Raw genomic sequence first — 17,470 nt, forward strand, 5'->3', positions numbered from 1 at the left:
TTAAGTGTACTCAAATAGTGTTTTCTTCTCTTGGTTTCTTTGTTGTAAAGTCCTGAATATACTTCTACTTAACTTTCATTAATTCAGATATTAAATTTTTCAACATTTTTGTATCTTTTGCCTGATATTTTCTAAGAATGTGTTAAGATATTTAGTTATTGTGTATCTATATTACTATTTACTTACATCTCTGGTAGTTGTTGCCTGATATATCTGAGCCATGAGCCTTGTGTGTATGGGTGCATGAATGTAAACCTTTTTAATTGTATATAACATCCTTTATTTCTTTTTTTATGTCACTGCCTTACTTTATATTGTTTGATGATAAAATTACTTCCCTACATTTTTTTGCTTTATGCTTTCTTGCATAACTTTTCAACTCCTTAGTTTTTCCCCATTTTTTATGTGTTTTCTTCACTATGTTTCTTATGGAAAACTTGATGGCTTTGTGACTGTGTGTATGTGTGATTTCTTGATCTGAGGGTATAATCTCATATCAATTTATTGTAATGATTGTGATACAATATTATTCCCTCATATATCCTTTCTGTGAGCAATATATTATTTTTGCCTTTCTTTTTCCTTTCCTGGTTTCATTGGGTGGGTTCACTCTTCTATTGCTTTGAAAATCATGCATACTGTTCTAATCTTGCTTGTAGTATTCCTAACATCCTGAAACTCATTCTGATGTTTACACCAGAGGCCCAGTGCACAAAATCCATGCACTGGTAGGATCCCTAGTGGCTGCCAGCTGCCGGCCGGGGCCTCCCTCCCTTCCCCTGTCCAGCCCCGCCCCCAGGTTGCATTCCCAGACAAGACAACTCCCAGTCAAGGGGACAATTTGTATACTACACTTTTATTATATGGGATATCTCTATGAAGTATTTAAATTTATAAAATAAATATAGATATAGTGAAATGAAGCTACTTCAAAACACTTTTACCTCCTTGTTTTCCTATTTTGTCTCTACCATCATTGCTGTCACGTTTCTATTGACTGGAATTTCAAGTTTGGAACATAATATATTATTTAGGGACTTAGACTCATGGCAAACAATATTTTACCAAACTATTTACGTATTATTTTTCCTTATCTAAACCTTTATCTCAATTTTCTTTCCTCAAAGAAATATACATTTCCAAAGTAGACTAATCTTTGGTCTGAGATTGCATGGGACAGACCTAGTTTACCTTTTTAACAGTACTATTATAATATTGATTGGTCAATCAATAATTATTTATAATTTATTAAAAATTTATGCTGGGAAGGGTCACATCATATTTTGATGATAAATTATATGATTACCCTATTTAAGAATTTTCAAAGAGAACAATAAATCAAATATTTTGAGACCTAGTATTTTTTCAGAATAATTTCCCCTTTCAACTAAATGAGACTTCTACTAGCTATAAAGAGTAGGTTTGATGTTTAGTTCATTTGGCACTTTGAAAATTTTATTTCAAAGTGTTCCTCCACTTGTCAGTGATAATGTTGAAGTTATTTGTCAACCTAAAGTTAGTTCTTTTGTATGAGAACTACTATTCTTTCAGTAATATTTTTAAAATTTTGTTTTTATAATATTAAAAACAGTTATGAGCTCATTCCTCATTTTTTAAACATCTTTGTTGAAACATAATTGCTACAAAAAGCTATAAGTATTTAATGTTTAAAATTTTATGGATGTTAACATATGCATTCATTTGTGAAACCATCATGACAATCAAAGTAATAAACATATTCCTCACTTTTTGCCAATTTGTTTGTGTGTGAGAGTGTGTGTATTGTTTGTTAAGAAGACTTAACTTGAGATTCACCCTCTTAAAACAAAATTTAAGTGTGCAATACAGTGTTAATTATTGTCACTGTGTTGTACAGAATATCTTTAGATCTTATTTATTTTGAATAACTGAAACTATAATTGTTAAAAACAAATTTCCATTTTTCCCTCACCTTAGCCCCTGGTAATCATCATTCTTTACTTATATGAGTTTGATTATTTTAGACACATCATTTAAATAGAATCATTCAGTATTTCTCCTACTGTGCCTAATTTAATTCATTAACACAATATCCTCAAGATTCATCCATATTGTCCCATATGAGGATTTCCTTATTTTTTAAAGCTGAATAATATTTCATTGTATGTTTATACCACATTTTCTTTATCTATTCATATATCTATAAACAGTTAGATTGTTTCCATATTTTGGCTACTATAAATAATGTTAAAATAAACATGGAGGTGCATATATATTTTTTTAAGTTAGTGGTTTTATTTTCCTTCTGATAAGTTCTCAGAAGTAGAATTTCTGGATCATATAGTAGTTCAGTTTTCAATTTTTTAAAGAAGCTTCATACTGATTTCCACAGTGGCTATGCCATTTTACATCCCTACCATCAAGGGACAAGGGCTCTGAATTATTCACATTGTCAACTACACGTACCTATTTTGCTTTTTTTAAATAGCCACCCTAGCAGCTGTAAGGTAGTATTGCATTGTGATTTTTATTTTAATTTACTGAATAATAGATGATATTGAGCATTTTGTCATATACCTATTGGCCAGTTGAATGACTTCTTTGGAGAAGTGTTCATTCAGGTCTTTAGCTCATTTATAATTATTTTAATTTATTTTTTGTTTGTTTGTTTGTTTTCCATTGAGTTGTAGGTGTTTATTTTGTATTTTAGATATAAATTTTTAATCAGATATATAGTTTGTAAATATTTCCTCCCATTCTGTAGGTTGCCTTTTCACTTTGTTGATTGCTTCCTTTTCTGTGCAGAAGATTTTTAGTTTGAGGTAGTTATACTTGCCAATTTTTTCTTTTGTTTTCTGTGCTTTTGGTGTCATGTTCAAGAAATCATTGCCAACATCGAACAGACTGTCAAATTACAACGGGAAGACTGGGGAGTGTTGGGGAGGAGGGTAAAGAGATCAACCTAAGGACTTGTATGCATGCATATAAGCACAACTAATGGACACAAGACACTGGGGCGAAGGCGGTGAGGGCATGCGACAGGGGGTAGGGGAGGCTGAGGGGAAGTCAATGGGGGGAAGGACATATACGTACTACTATGTGTAATACTTTAAACAATAAAAAAAAATAAATCATTGCCAAGACCAATGTCAAAAAGCTTCTGTACTATTTGTTTCTCTAGACATTTTATAGTGTTAGGTCTTATTTTTAAATCTTTTATCCATTTTGATTTGATTGTGTGGTTTAAGGTAGGATTCTAATTTAATTCTTTTGTGTGTGGATATCCAGTTTTCCCACCATCCTTTATTGAAGAGACTTACTGTAAGGACAGAAAAAGGCTTTTCTTTGCTGTGGCCTTCTGCAATTCATGAGAAGCACCTGGCAATTAAACCCCAAGATCTTTAGCTCTTCTGATTTAAACAGCTTGGCAGGACAGGATAAGCCACTCTGGAGGCTACATTCTTGCATTTCTCCTCCTCTCTGCTGTTTTCACAACTCAGGGGTAATTCCCAGGAAGGAGTCTCTAGTTAGTAGAAAGTTCCCTTACCACCTCCCCTTCAAATAAGCCTCTTTTGAACTCCTTATAACTTTTGCTTTAATAAGCATGTTCTACAACAGTGATGGCGAACCTTTTGAGCTCGGTGTGTCAGCATTTTGAAAAACCCTAACTTAACTCTGGTGCCATGTCACATATAGAAATTTTTTGATATTCGCAACCATAGTAAAACAAAGACATATTTTTGATATTTATTTTATGTATTTAAATGCCAATTAACAAAGAAAAATCAACCAAAAAATGAGTTCGCATGTCACCTCTGACACACGTGTCATAGGTTCGCCATCACTGTTCTACAGGCTTGGGAAAAATACTGCTAAGACACCTCCTTAGGACTGTCTCCTAAAAAGCAAACAAACTAACTTTTCAAGACAATCCCAGATACTTATTCAACCTCAACAGAATCCCCCTCCCTTCATTGTCACTTAGCAACAACTTCTGCTTAAAGGAGCAGGCCACCTTTTATTCCCTGCCCTGTATTGATTAGCAATACTTGGCCCTTTCCTGTCCTGGAAAGTAAATAAAATTTCTCTTTGCATTTCTTCTTTTAGTTGAGAATTCTTTCACAGCCTATGTCACTAGCCAAATCTTAACACTTACCCTTTCCCCTTGAGTATTCATTGTATCCTTGTTGAATATCAGTTAATTGTATGTGAAGGTTTATTTCTGGCCTCTCAATTCTGTTCCATTGGTCAATGTTTCTGTTTTTATGAAGCATCATACTGCTTTAATTACTATAGTTTTGTAATGTATTTTGGAATCAAGAAGTGTGAGGTCTCCAGCTTTGTTCTTCCTTCCTAACCTTGCTTTTAATATTCTTGTTTATAGTTACTGCTTTTTGAAATTCCATTTACATTTTAATATTTCTTTCTACATTTCTGTGTAAAATACCATTTAAATTTTGATGGGGGAAGAATAACATATGTAGGTTGTTTTGAGTAGCATGAATATATTTAAAATATTAAATGCCCATTCAATGAACATGTAGCATCTTTTATCTATCTGTGTCTTCTTTGATTTTTTTAATCACTGTACTAGTGGCCCGGTGCATGAAATTTGTGAACATTAAAAGGGAATTACTTAGAGGAAATATTTTAATATTACTATTTGTCCTTTCTCTATAATAGAATTTTCAGAGATAAAAGAAAATTAGTAAAATGTATATGAAAATCTTCCTCCTGTCAGAGTCTGGGGTGCACCACAGGGCCCAGAGTCAAGTCCCCGCCCACCCATGTGTGCCTCAAAATCGTGCGAGACCCAGACATGGCTGCCTAACCCTCAATTGGGCTAGATCCAGACCTGGCTGGTTCCACCCTTGTCAGGCCTGGCGGGCGGATGGCACAGCCTCAGGTCCCCTGGCCTGGCGCCTTGGCGTGGGGCACGGCCTGAGTTCCCCCAGTCCAGGCTGGGGCGGGGGGCACACTTTGAGGTTCCCTGTCAAGCCCCACTGGGTGGGGGATGTGACCTGAGGTCCCCCGTCAAGCCGTTCTGGGTTGGGGGCACAGCCTCAGGTCCCCCAGCTCGGCTCCAGGAGGGGGGCACAGACTCAGGTCCCCTGTCAAGCCCTGCTGGGTGTGTGGTTGCTTCCTGAGGTCCCCCAGCCCAGGGAGAGGAGAGCAGCCTGAGGCCCCCTGGCCCAGCACCAGGGTGAGGAGCTCACCTTGAGGTCCCCATCAAGCTCCGCCAGACGGGGGGTGCAGCCTCAGGTCCCCTGACCTGGTGCTGGGTCCAGGGGCATCACCTCAGGTCCCCCAGCCTGGCGCTGGGGCATGGGGCATGGCCTGAGGTCCCCCGCCAGGCCCTGCCGGGTGGGGGTCACAGCCTGAGGTCCCCTGGCCTGGCACTGGGGTGCTGGGCATGGCCTGAGGTCCCCTGTCAAGCCCCATGGGGGCATTGGGGGCACAGCCTCAGGTTCCTGCTGATTGCTCGTTAAGGCTCGTTATGGGAACTCGGCCTCCACTGTGGGTGCAGCCATCTTGTGTTACAGAAACCCCTCCTCCCCACCCGCTGCCTCTGCTGTGGGTGCCACCATCTTCGTGGCAGAGTGACAGTCAATTTGCATATTCTCTCTTTATTGTATAGGATTGTAGTTTTCAGTGTACAAGATTTTCACTTCCTTGGCTATGTTTATTCCTAAATATTTTCTTATTTGTGATACTATTCTAACTGGGAATTTTTTCTTCTTCACATAATTCATTGTTAGTGCATAGAAATAAAACTTATATTTCTATATTGATTTTCTATCTTGAAACTTTACTAAATTTGCTTATTTAAACAGTTTTGTCATTTGTGTGGAGCTTTTAGTCTTCTACATAAAAGATAATGTCATTTGAAAACAGAAAATATTACTTCTTCCTTTCTGATTTGCACGTCTTTTATTTATTTTATTTGCCAAGTTCCTCTGAAGAGGATTGAGTATTATGTTAAATAGGAGCATAAGAAGGAGCATACTTGAATTTTTCTTGGTCTTACGAGGAAAGCTTTCAGTTTTTGTTTTGTTTTACCATGGAGCATGATGTTATCTATGAGCTTGTCATATACAGTCTTTACTATATTGAGATAAATTCCTCTATACCCAGATTGTTGACAGTTTTTATCATGAAAGGATGTCAAATTTTTTCAAATGCATTTTTTGCATCTGTTGAGATGAGTTTTATCTTTTATTCAGCCCATTTGGTATATAATATTTATTGATTTCTGTTTGTTGAATCAACCATCCATTTCAGCAGTAAATCCCACTTAATCATGGTGTACGGTCCTTTTAATGTGCTGTTGAATTTGGTTTGCTAGCATTTTGTTGAGGATGTTTGCATGTACAGTCATCAGGAATATTGGCCTGTAGTTTTCTTTTCTTGAAGTATCTGTCCATCTTTTCTATTAAGGTGCACTTAGAATTATACCTTCCTCTTCAATTTTTTGAATGAGTTTTTGAGAAGGGTTGGTGTTAGCTCTTCTTTAAATGTCTTGTAGAATACACCAATAAAGCTATCTAGATGTGGATTTTTCTTCATTGCTAGGTTTTTGATTACTGATTCAATCTCCTTACTCATTGTTGGTATATTCACATTTTCTATTTTCTCATAATTCTAGCTAAATAAGTATGTTTCTTAGAAATTCATCCATTTCCTCTAGATTTTCCAGTTTATTGATAGATACTTGTTCATGGTGGTCTTAATGCCTCCATATTGAAAGGAGTTTTTAGGGGTAAAATAGGCAGGTTCATGAAGTTTTAGGAATTAGGGGGTCCTTGGGGAAGGGAGGCATATTTGGTTGGTGACTTGGAGTTGGCAAAAGGCACCACAGGATAAGGGGAGAGGAAGACACACCTTCACAGAAGATAAGGGAAAGCCACAGGGAGTAGAGAAATGCTGACAAAAGGGGGAGAAAGAGGAAAACAGATTTTCACAGGGGATAGAGAATTCTAGCACTGAAGGGGAAGGAAAAAAGGGGTGCCTCATGTGGGGTTTCAGATTTGAAGCTGCTATCATGACCGATCCGAAGGGAGCATCAAGACACAAAGAACTGCATGCGGCCTTTATAAACCTTAGGAAAAACTAGCTTAGTAGGCTACCCTCTTTGAAACCCCTTTCCTATATGAGAGTCTGTACTTGTTTCCAGTAAATTTCCACCCGTTTCATATAAGCTTTTGTCCGTGACTTCATTCTTCAAATCCACCTGGACAAGAACACGGGAAAGAAATCACCTTTGCATCCTACTTAGCTATTTGAGTACCATTCTCTTGTTGTTTTTTTCCTAGACTAGCTAAAGGTTTGCCAATTTTATTGATCTCCTCAAAAAAAACAACTCTTTGTGTTTTAATGTACCCTGCAAATCACACAAGGACACCTCAAGAAGTCAAATTAAGGAGTCACATTTATTGCCAATCAGGGACTACGTGGGGGCCATGCACTCCAAATCTCGCAGTCCTAAGATGGCCGCAACACCAGATATATATAAGCAAAAATCACAAAGGTATCAATTACATCTTTGGGTTTGGAATGAGGAACCTGGTTTGCACAAAGCAGTTTACAGAAGCAGAATTGAGCATGTTAGTTAAATTATAGTTTTGGGTCTCTGGATCACTGAGTTGACAGAAACACATTATCTGGAGCCCTCAGGTCTTGGGACCATTGACTCAATGGAAACACATTATCTGGAGCCATCAAGGAAATTTAGAATAATTGTACTGTCCTGATTCCCAGGTACAGAATAATGTGGTTTCTAGAACCAGTATGACCACAACCAATGGGGTATTCACATTACAGTCAACAGGGTATTCAATCGAATGGGATGATTTATATAATTCAGAAAATCAAAATATCTTTTCTATTATTTTAGCAAGCAAATAAGTACAGAAGCCAAACAGCAGGGTTAAAGTTAAACTACAGTTTTTACCTGAGATGATTGCTACCATACTTCATTTGTTTTATTGATTTTTTCTATTTTCATTATTTTGGTTCTAATCTTTATTCTTTCTATTCTTCTATTAATTTTAGACTTTTTTTTCCAGTTCCTTAAGGTGTAAAATTATTGCATTTGAGATTTCTCTTTTTTGTTAATGTAGATGTTCAACACTATAAATTTTCCCAGTAGTACAAGTCATTTTTTAGAAACTATGAATGTAAATGTTATTTCTCTAAACTGAAGAAAAAAATCATTGAATATACTAAAGTGCAACTTTAGTATAAAGCAGTGAATAAGCTTATTTTACAAAGTTTCTAACGCTCCAGTTTCTGTGAAAACATAGAGAAATATACCAAGAAATATGGAACTAGTATGGAAATCTCTCTGTAAATGTAAAAGTTATCAAGGACTCATTAAAAGACACATGAATGAGTAAGAACTTAAGGAATTTAAGTCTCACTATGATTATTATGTAAAACATTTTTAGAATAAAAACTTCCCACTATGTAAGTTCACAGCAAAAAGATGGCTATCTGTGAACCAGAAAGTGGTTCCTCACCACAAAATGAACCTGCTTACACTGTGTTCTTGGACTTCCCACCCTCCAGACTGTGAGAAATAAATTTCTGTTATATGTAAGCCACACAGTTTATGGTATTTTGTCATACTAGCCCAAACTGAGTAACACAATACTTATTCATATGTTCTTCATTTATTTTCTTAAGTGCTTTTTATTGTCAGAATCTTTTGTAGGAAACCACATGCATTCAATCGTCATGTTCATTAGGATCCTCTTGGCTATGACCATTTTTTATTTTTATGACCTTGACAGTTTTGGGGGAGTATTGGTCAGGTATTATATAGGATGTTTCTCTATTTGAAATTATCTGATGTTTGACTCATGATTAAACTGAGGTTATGGAATTTTGGGGGAAGACACCAGTTAAACTGCCATTTTCACCTTATTATGCTGAAGGTATATATTATCATATTACTTGTCACTGCTGATGTTTACCTTGATTGAAATAGTCTTTGTCAGGCTTCTCCACTGTAAAAGTCTTCTTTCACCCTTTTCCATATTATAGTCTATTAAGCAAAGTCACTGTGTGAAGCCCACATTTAAAGACTGAAGAGTTATATTCTACACAAGTAAAGTATCAATATGAATTTTTCTGCATGGAAGATTTGTCTTTTCCCCTATTTGCTTATTGTTTTATATCATTGGTATAAATCAGTATAGAATCATGTATATTTATTTTATACTTTGGGTTATAACCAAAATACTAACTCACTTAATTTTTTTTAACAAGTTGTTTCAGTTCTGGCTATTGGTGACTCTATCATATTACTAGCCTTGCATGCTTTCTTTATGAGCACTTTGTAACACTAAGGAACTAAAAAATATTGAAGGTCCATTCTATATATTTCTTGCTTCAAGCATTTGTCAAAAAAATAAATCTTAGTTCCTTTTATTGGAGAATGATAGTAGAAAGCAAGATCTAGGGACCAGGTGTGCTCATTGCTAATGGGATATCATTTCTTATAGACATTATTAGCTGACAGAACAAGGAAAGATATTTGTGTATATTATATATAAATATTTTCATATTTAACCATGTGTATAATGAGCTAATTATGTGTTTAAACAGACCAATGCTAGTCCATTACTACAGACCTAGTCCTCTCCCCCTTGATTATTTGTACTCTCTCTCCATCAGTGAGAAATCTGATACACATCATCTGCCACCCATTTCCTTAACTGTTCAATTCTACTGAACATGTACATGGTATTGTAATTGTTAACCCATGCCCCTAATGGAAACAACTTTACCAACTAGAGTACAGGGCTTATATAAAGTTCATTGAGTCTTTCATCAGAATCTATTAATTTCCCCTACTTCTTCAGTTGTGATAGTTTCACACAATTACAATAGAGTTAAATTTTATTGTCACATTCTGTGAAGGATTCCCTAGTTTCTTATTTTTTATTTGTATGTGGTAAATTTTATTCTTTTTCCTGTAAAATTCTATGGACATTAACAAATGCATCACTTCATTTATTCATCATTACTATGTTATACAAAATACTTTCACTATCCTAAAAATATTTCCCATGTTTCATTGTTCAAATGATTTTTTATGTTTTTAATAAGTACACTATAGTACAGGGACATAAATGCAAAAAGTATTTAGGGAGAAGTTTATAGAAAGATTTTACATAGAAGGATTATTAGAACTAATACCGATCAAATAGGTTGTAGTCCAATTCCCTTAGAAAACCAATCAAATTCCTTTTAGAATTTATTCTTATGGGTTTGGAAGCTATTAAAGTTTTGGAAAGCACATTTTCAGTCTATAAAACCTTTAGGATATACTTAGTCTAAATTCCCCAAATATACAAAGCCCCTGAATAATATAATTAAATACTGACAGGAATCTGGAATTGTATTTCTTTCTGAAGAAGATGACAATGAGTCATTCTCCTGTGAATTTCTAACATTCTTAAATCATTATAGATAAATATCACATTTTTGTGATGTTTTCATTTACAATTCTGTCAATTAGCGCTGTTCAGAAATGCACTAAATAGTCTCCAAGTGGTTTAGAAGAGTTAATGTTTCCCTAAATGCTTAATTTGCTACTCAAGATTGACAGAGACACAGAGGCAAACAAATACCAATAGCATTTCATAACACTGAAATAAAGTGAAAAAGAATCCAAGCATTTTCTGTCATCTCTTCAGGGCATTATTTCCGTCTACTGTTCACCTGCTCTAATTATCCTGGCAGCTCACTGAAATTACATTTTTTTTCTGCTGCTAACAAGATGAGCCAGATTTTCTCCAGTGCCAAAGACACAGTATCATCAACAAAATAGTCTTGATGATACCCTAGTGACTTCAAAATGTTAATCCATCTCACTGGATGCTTATCTAGGTTCCAAGGAATGGCATGCTCCAGGGAGAATTTGGCTCAATGAGAGATGGCTTTAGCACACAGGCAACAGAACTGTTCAATTTCCTGCTCTTATATTTAGATTAGGTAAACATTGGCTAAGATTTTGAAGCAAACATAGCCCCATGCCTGCTGCTCATGTTGGTCTCTATTCAGGTCAATTAGTGCCTCCTAAATTCTTAAAGCAGGTGCTAAGCTGGTACCTAAGATGCTAAGACATTTGGCACAATTTCTCTGTAAAGGGAAGTTGGAAATACTTTGTATTAAGAGTTTAACAGGATAGATGAATACACATACATATTCCCTTTATTATCCTTAAATTGTTTTTTTCATAAGAAATATATTAAAATTTAAAGTATACCTTAGAACCAGCTTACGCAGCTTTCCTCTTGAACAGGAAACACAGGATTAGCACATCTTGGTTTGCTTCTCCATATTAATTTTTTTTATTTCTAATTTAATTTTTAATCTATCAACACCTGTGAATTGGTGAGTATAACCCAGTGTTTTCTCCAGTATGGATTCTATCTACCTTTTGCATTTTAGAAGAATTCTCTATGAACAGATCTGTATTTCAGAGATAATTTTGAAAAAAAAAAAGGAAAGGAAAACACTGCATGAAAAACTAACTGCACTTCATTTGCACGTAATTATCCACTAACTACCCATGGAAAATGTACTAAAGATTGGTATTGAATAGAAGACTACAACATAGGTCCTGGATGTTAGGCATTAAAAATCTAGGAGTGGAGATATAAACAAATTATAATACCCTGTGAGAACCCCAGGCAGCTATAATAATACTCAAGGGAATTATATGAGGGAACAATCAATTCTGTCAGGGTTTATACACTAGATGAGCTTTCTGAAAGAGATTATAGCTGAGCTAGATTAGCAAATGTGAAATTTGATTTTTTAAGAGTATAAAAGGGAAAAGACAGTCTGGACAGAGGGAAAAAAATCAAAAACAGGAAGAAAGTGTCACTTGTCTGGAGAGAATAAAAGCTGTAGAGTGCTATTGGCATAAAATCAGGAAGACAGCTCAACAATCTGGGAATTGAGACTAGAAATTTAAGGATAAACAATGACATGACTCACATAACATTTAACTAGCTTGTTTTTCCTGTGAGTCAGCGGTTCCCATAATTCAGCATGCAAGTATAACAGAGAGTGTGTTAAAAATCCAAATCCTGGAAATCACAACATTCCCCAAATCCTCATTGAGGTCTGGTTAAAATCCACCATTCTGAATCTGTATCAGGCCTTACAGATTATTTTACAGGTTATTTTAGGATATACCATTGTTTAATAAACAGGTTAGTAAATATGAAGACAGATATATATATATGGCACAGAGGATGATAGAAGCTAAAATAAGGGAGGCCAATAAAATTTGTTAATCTGTTCACTTAACATATATTGAATATTAAGTATGTCCCAACATCTGTTCTGGACATTGTGTGTGTGTGTGTGTGTGTGTGTGTGTGTGTGTGTGTGTGTGTAAAACAATGAGATAGGTAGCTTTTCAAAGCCCACACAGCTTTTTACCTCTCAGATCTCTCACTGTGGTCTATGTATGTCCTTACAAGGAAATGCTTGTACAGCTATTTTTTATGCATTCTAGTGCTCATGAGGTGCCAAAAGCTGAACAGTGAGAATGAACTGGAGCCATGAAAGCAGGAATATCAGGACTTGGGGCCTCACTACTGGGAAGGAGACTAAGAGAATGGTTTAGAAGTTTTGTGAAGGCTTCTGATTGAACTGGCAATCCGCAAGTCCAAATAAGTCATAAATAAAGAACATGATTGATCGGATGAATTAGTTGAAGACAATAAGAAGTGCAGTTTTGGGTGCTTATGGGGATCTTCTATATGTAACCATTTGCTTTCTTTACAATTGAGAAACACTCTTACTGAGAAAGGTCACAGGAGCTTGTCACCAGGGAAAATGGGCGAAGTCCAGAGAAAAGAATTTCAAGAATCATGTGTGGGACAAGTTTAAGAATAATAGAGAGCTGTTTCAGGTGAAAATAAATAATATGCCCTTGGGGATGTAGAGGGTGGGCAGGCTCTAGTAGCAACTGCCCTGAGGTCCCTGCTAATCCTCCCTTTGTTTTCCTGGTTTGGGGAACAAGCAGGTTGCTTTTCAGGCTGTCCAACCTGTTTTCTGGGTTTTCCCAGGGCTGTACTGGGCCCTCCCTCTATCTGATCCCTTCCCTGTGTCTTCAGGGGGTTATGTTGGTGCCTCTCCCTATGCAATCCCTTTCCTGAATCTTCCAGTTTTTGTGCTCTTATCCTATCTGGCTGTTTTCCCAGATTTTCCAGGCTAGCCTCCTCCTCTTTGTGGTCTCCATTTTGACTCCTACTGAGCATGCCTCATAATTCTGCCTCATCACCTGGCTTCTGTGCAAAGTCCAACAAAGGAATCCCCCCTCCCTCCATCCCTCTTTATCTCTCCCTCTGATCATCAGGGTGAACAGGCTGGTTGTTCTCTGGGGACATTCGAAAGCAGGTCTTTCCTGCCTGTTGGGGATGAAGGACTTTGGCTAAGGATGGAGCTGTCCATGGAAGCTGTCATTCCCTGACTTAATTAAGCGTATCCAGCTTTCTCCCCTCTCTTTTGTTAATACATAATTAACTAGCTGCCAATTAACACAGGCATATTCATTGCTATCAAGTAATTGAGCACAGACCATAGGTTTCTAATGGTAGTCTTTGTTTTTCCTTCGAGTGAGAAAATATACAGTTCTGTTTTTATTACTATGAATGATTTCAGAAATTATTTTTTTATGAATTAATAAGTTATAAACTTAGAAAAATCTTTTCTTTTTATACTAGTACTTTCCAGTTCACTTGAGCCTAAATGAGAACTGAAGGGTAGGTAGCCTTGGTCCTGAGCATTGCTTCTGCAGTACTGCCTCAGCCACTCTCCCCCCATCAGCATGTCACCCAGCTTAGCTTATGACCTCTCCCTGCTTCACTGACCAGTTACTGTTTCCCTTTTCTCGTCCTTCAAATCTAGCAGATAAAATGGGAAGCTTTTCCAAGGAATCAATGGAATTGTAACAAATGAAGGTAATAATGAATGAAGATAATTTTAGGGTATCAGGAATAATGATTTTGGAAGATAACTGGGGTAAAGATAAACAAAGAAAAGGAAATTTTCTGGACCTGCATGTAAAACACTGCGCAAAATTTCACAATATGCCTTGTTTTTTTATTTATTTTACTGTTGACAGTATTACAGATGTCCCCCACTACCCCCCTTTGCTCCCCTCTACCCAGCCACCACGCCACCCCTGTCATTCACCACCCTATTGGCTGTGTCCATGGGCTATGCATATATGCATAGAATTTATGGGCAGGAACCCCTCACATTCAAACTGTAGGCATTGATCACAAGCTTCTCTCTATAAGAAGTACTAGCTCTTAGGTTTTTATCTTGGTTACTGAAACTCACTCATTTGTAAAGAGAATGAAATATTCTATTGCTTTATAGTTCTTTTTATATTTCTGTACTTGTTGCATAATTGAAATAGGCTTATATTTAGATATCTACATCTAGAGAGAAGATTTGCAAAACTACCAAACTTCAAATCATTGCATTGTGGAGTTCTTGGTCTTTGACGGAGGTACGCACCTTCTATTTCCCTGGTGCTTTCTGCATCATTTCGTAAGACTTTATATATTCTATTCAATTCTCCTTTATTCTAGCAGAGAAACTAGATTTTTTTAATTGGATATAATAATACTAGCTTAATAACAGTTAGTATTTATTGAATATTTACTGTGAACTAAACGTTCTAATTTCTAAGAGACTAATATGCATTAGCTTTCTTCCTGCTATCCTATATAATAAAAGCCTAATATGCTAAGTGTCCGGTCATCCAGTCAGCCGTGCAACCAATCAAAGTGTAATATGCTAATGATATGCTAAGGCCACTCTACCACTCTCTATGATGTGCATTGACCACCAGGGGGCAGGCAGTCAACCAGTTGACCAGTCACTATGACGTGCACTGACCACCAGGGGCAGATGCTCCGACTGGTAGGTTAGCTTGCTGCCGGGGTCTGGCTGATCAGGACTGAGTGAGATGGTCCGGACATGCCCTGAAGCCCTCCCTAGGTCCCTCCCTGGCTGGCCAACCTTCTTTGACCCTCCCTGGCCCCAAACATGCACCAGTGGAGTCCCTCGGCCAGGCCTGCGTCCTCTCGCAATCTGGGCTGAGGGACAACCCCCCCCCCCAGTGCACGAATTTTGTGCACCAGGACTCTAGTAAATAACAAAGAAATAGGCACTATTATCAACTCTTTACTATGGGCAGAAACCTAAAATTGAAGTGGCTGCTTTTCATTGGCATCACTTCTGAAGCTTCACAGATTACTTCACTCTGTTAATTTACTACTCCCCCAACTACTTTCTAATTTGCAAAGGTTTGTTGATATTTCTTATCTGATGTTACCTTGTCATTCACTCTATACTTGTGTTACCAGAGAAAAATGTGCCTTGTCTTCCCTCGCTGCTAGTTGGAGTGGGGTCCTTGGGCTACTGCTGAAATAAGCATTTCTGGAGGCCCCTACAAGAGGATGAGATATGGCAGAAAGCTTTATTTCCATGGAATTACACACCTGGGTTTGAAAAGTTCCATTTCCCTTAGTCCAGTCATAAAAGAAGTGTAGCTGAGGTTTCAATAGAGCTAAAAGCAAAGCCAGTGTCCAAAGTTCCCTTTCCATATTGGACACAGGTCCAGTACAGCATCAGGCTAGTTGCATCCATTAACCCACTGCATGGGGGGGTCTGCATGGCCGCGGGCCACACTGGAGAATGCCAGGAAGCCAAGTGTGAGCCCTGAGCCAAACGTACTAAAAGGAACCAAGAGTGTGAGAGTGCGGGCTTCTTTGTTCAGGGAATTATGTATTCCCAAAACTTCACATGCTTGCATTGGCCACACCCATTCTGACCAACCATTTCTTTTCTCAGTTGTGACCGACAAACAAGTACCTTCCCTATGTCATCCCAACTTTACTGGGCATGCATCGATTTTCCCTATGTGGTTCCCTCCCCCAGTGTTTTGCTGGGAGCATGCCTATAATATCTGGCCTTCCCTTTCTCCATTCCTGTTATTAATAACTATAGTGTGTCCCAAAATTCACGCAAGAAGTAATTTTGAGAGAAAACACAGGTTTATAATTAAAAATTGTAACTTTTTTATTGATGCATAAAGTATACAGTATAGGGTTATATATGGAATAGCACATCAGGTAAATGGCCTCCACAGCTTTGCTGGCACATACGCAAAGCCGTGGTCTTCATTGTTCTTCATTGTCCCTGCTCCTGGGCCATAATTGGTACTTTGCAATGCTTATCAAATTGAAGGGATTGAAATCAAAGGGCAATAGATATTAGAATCTGATTCAATAAACCAAATAAAGTTAGGCTTTTATTTGTTGTTGTTGTTGTTAATGATCACGCAAAATTCAGATCTTGCATGAATTTTGGGACAAGCTATAGTTAACTACAGTGGTATCGCTTGTATCTGATTATGTCTTTAATCCAATTGCTGTGGATAGAATGTTTTATTGTTTTTAGTTATTATTTTTCTTTCAGGCATGCCTTTACAATGGTGACAGAGATTATGAATTTGCTTAAAGGATTTTGAACCAGGCTTCTCAAGAACCGGAAGTTACAAGAGCCTTGCTTTTAGCTGGGTTCCTGCCTTAACCAAATGGCCCTTGGATAAAGGAGGTTTAGCTTCCATTAAAGGATAAACTGATAATGGTTAGATGTAGAAGCTTTGAGAGAGACATGATGAGGACAGATGTGTTCAGGCACAAGAATATTGATGGAAGATTTGAGGAGTTCAGATCCAAAAATAATCATTAGGTCATTGTGAGGGAAATAAAAACAGTAAACTAGGATGGGGGCATGACTCCTCACATGGATTTTGTTTTGATTTAATTTTTTTGCGTAAGCTCACCTTGGAAGAATGATAGTGAAATAAGTTAGAGAACATTGGAGAAGAAATAGTATAGTACACTAGCTAAAGAGTTTTTACAGTGAGGTATATGCATCTTGGAATCAAACCACTATCTAATTAGAATTTACCTGAAGACTTTAAGGAGGCAGCTGTTAAAATTAATGACACTAGATATAATCATTTAGATTTGTAAAACGAGAGTTTACAACCTAGAATATATATATATTTTGCTGGTCTTAAAGAGAAATTTTTAAATTTCCTCTCAGACTATCAAACTAAGATTTATCTTATTTATATGTTAGATTATTTTTATACCCACAATATATGAGTGATTAGGTGATTAGGTGTCTTAACTATAACCCATTGGTCTCATATGACTATTGACCATTACCATTGCCTTTCCAGTTACTCTTTCTCAATGGAGCCTACCGAGAATATTTTCCCTCTTTTTTTCCCCCATCACCCCAGCCACTTAGGTTTTAAATAAATTAATTTCATAATAAGTTTACCTGTTTTTTTTTCCTTTCACTTTCCTGAATTTTTCATATGTATGATTGTGTGATTTTTTTCTTCAATCATTTGAAAATCTAAATATTATTT

At 36.9% G+C, this 17,470-nt stretch overlaps 1 long non-coding RNA gene across 2 annotated transcripts in view; it reads right to left on the reverse strand.

Moving 5' to 3' along the window:
* LOC132226386 (uncharacterized) overlaps positions 1-17,470 on the reverse strand; it is a 969,091-nt gene that overhangs the window by 638,069 nt on the left and 313,552 nt on the right. The window lies entirely within an intron of this gene.

The sequence above is a fragment of the Myotis daubentonii genome, chromosome 2 (assembly GCF_963259705.1).
Source record: "Myotis daubentonii chromosome 2, mMyoDau2.1, whole genome shotgun sequence".
Taxonomy (NCBI): domain Eukaryota; kingdom Metazoa; phylum Chordata; class Mammalia; order Chiroptera; family Vespertilionidae; genus Myotis; species Myotis daubentonii.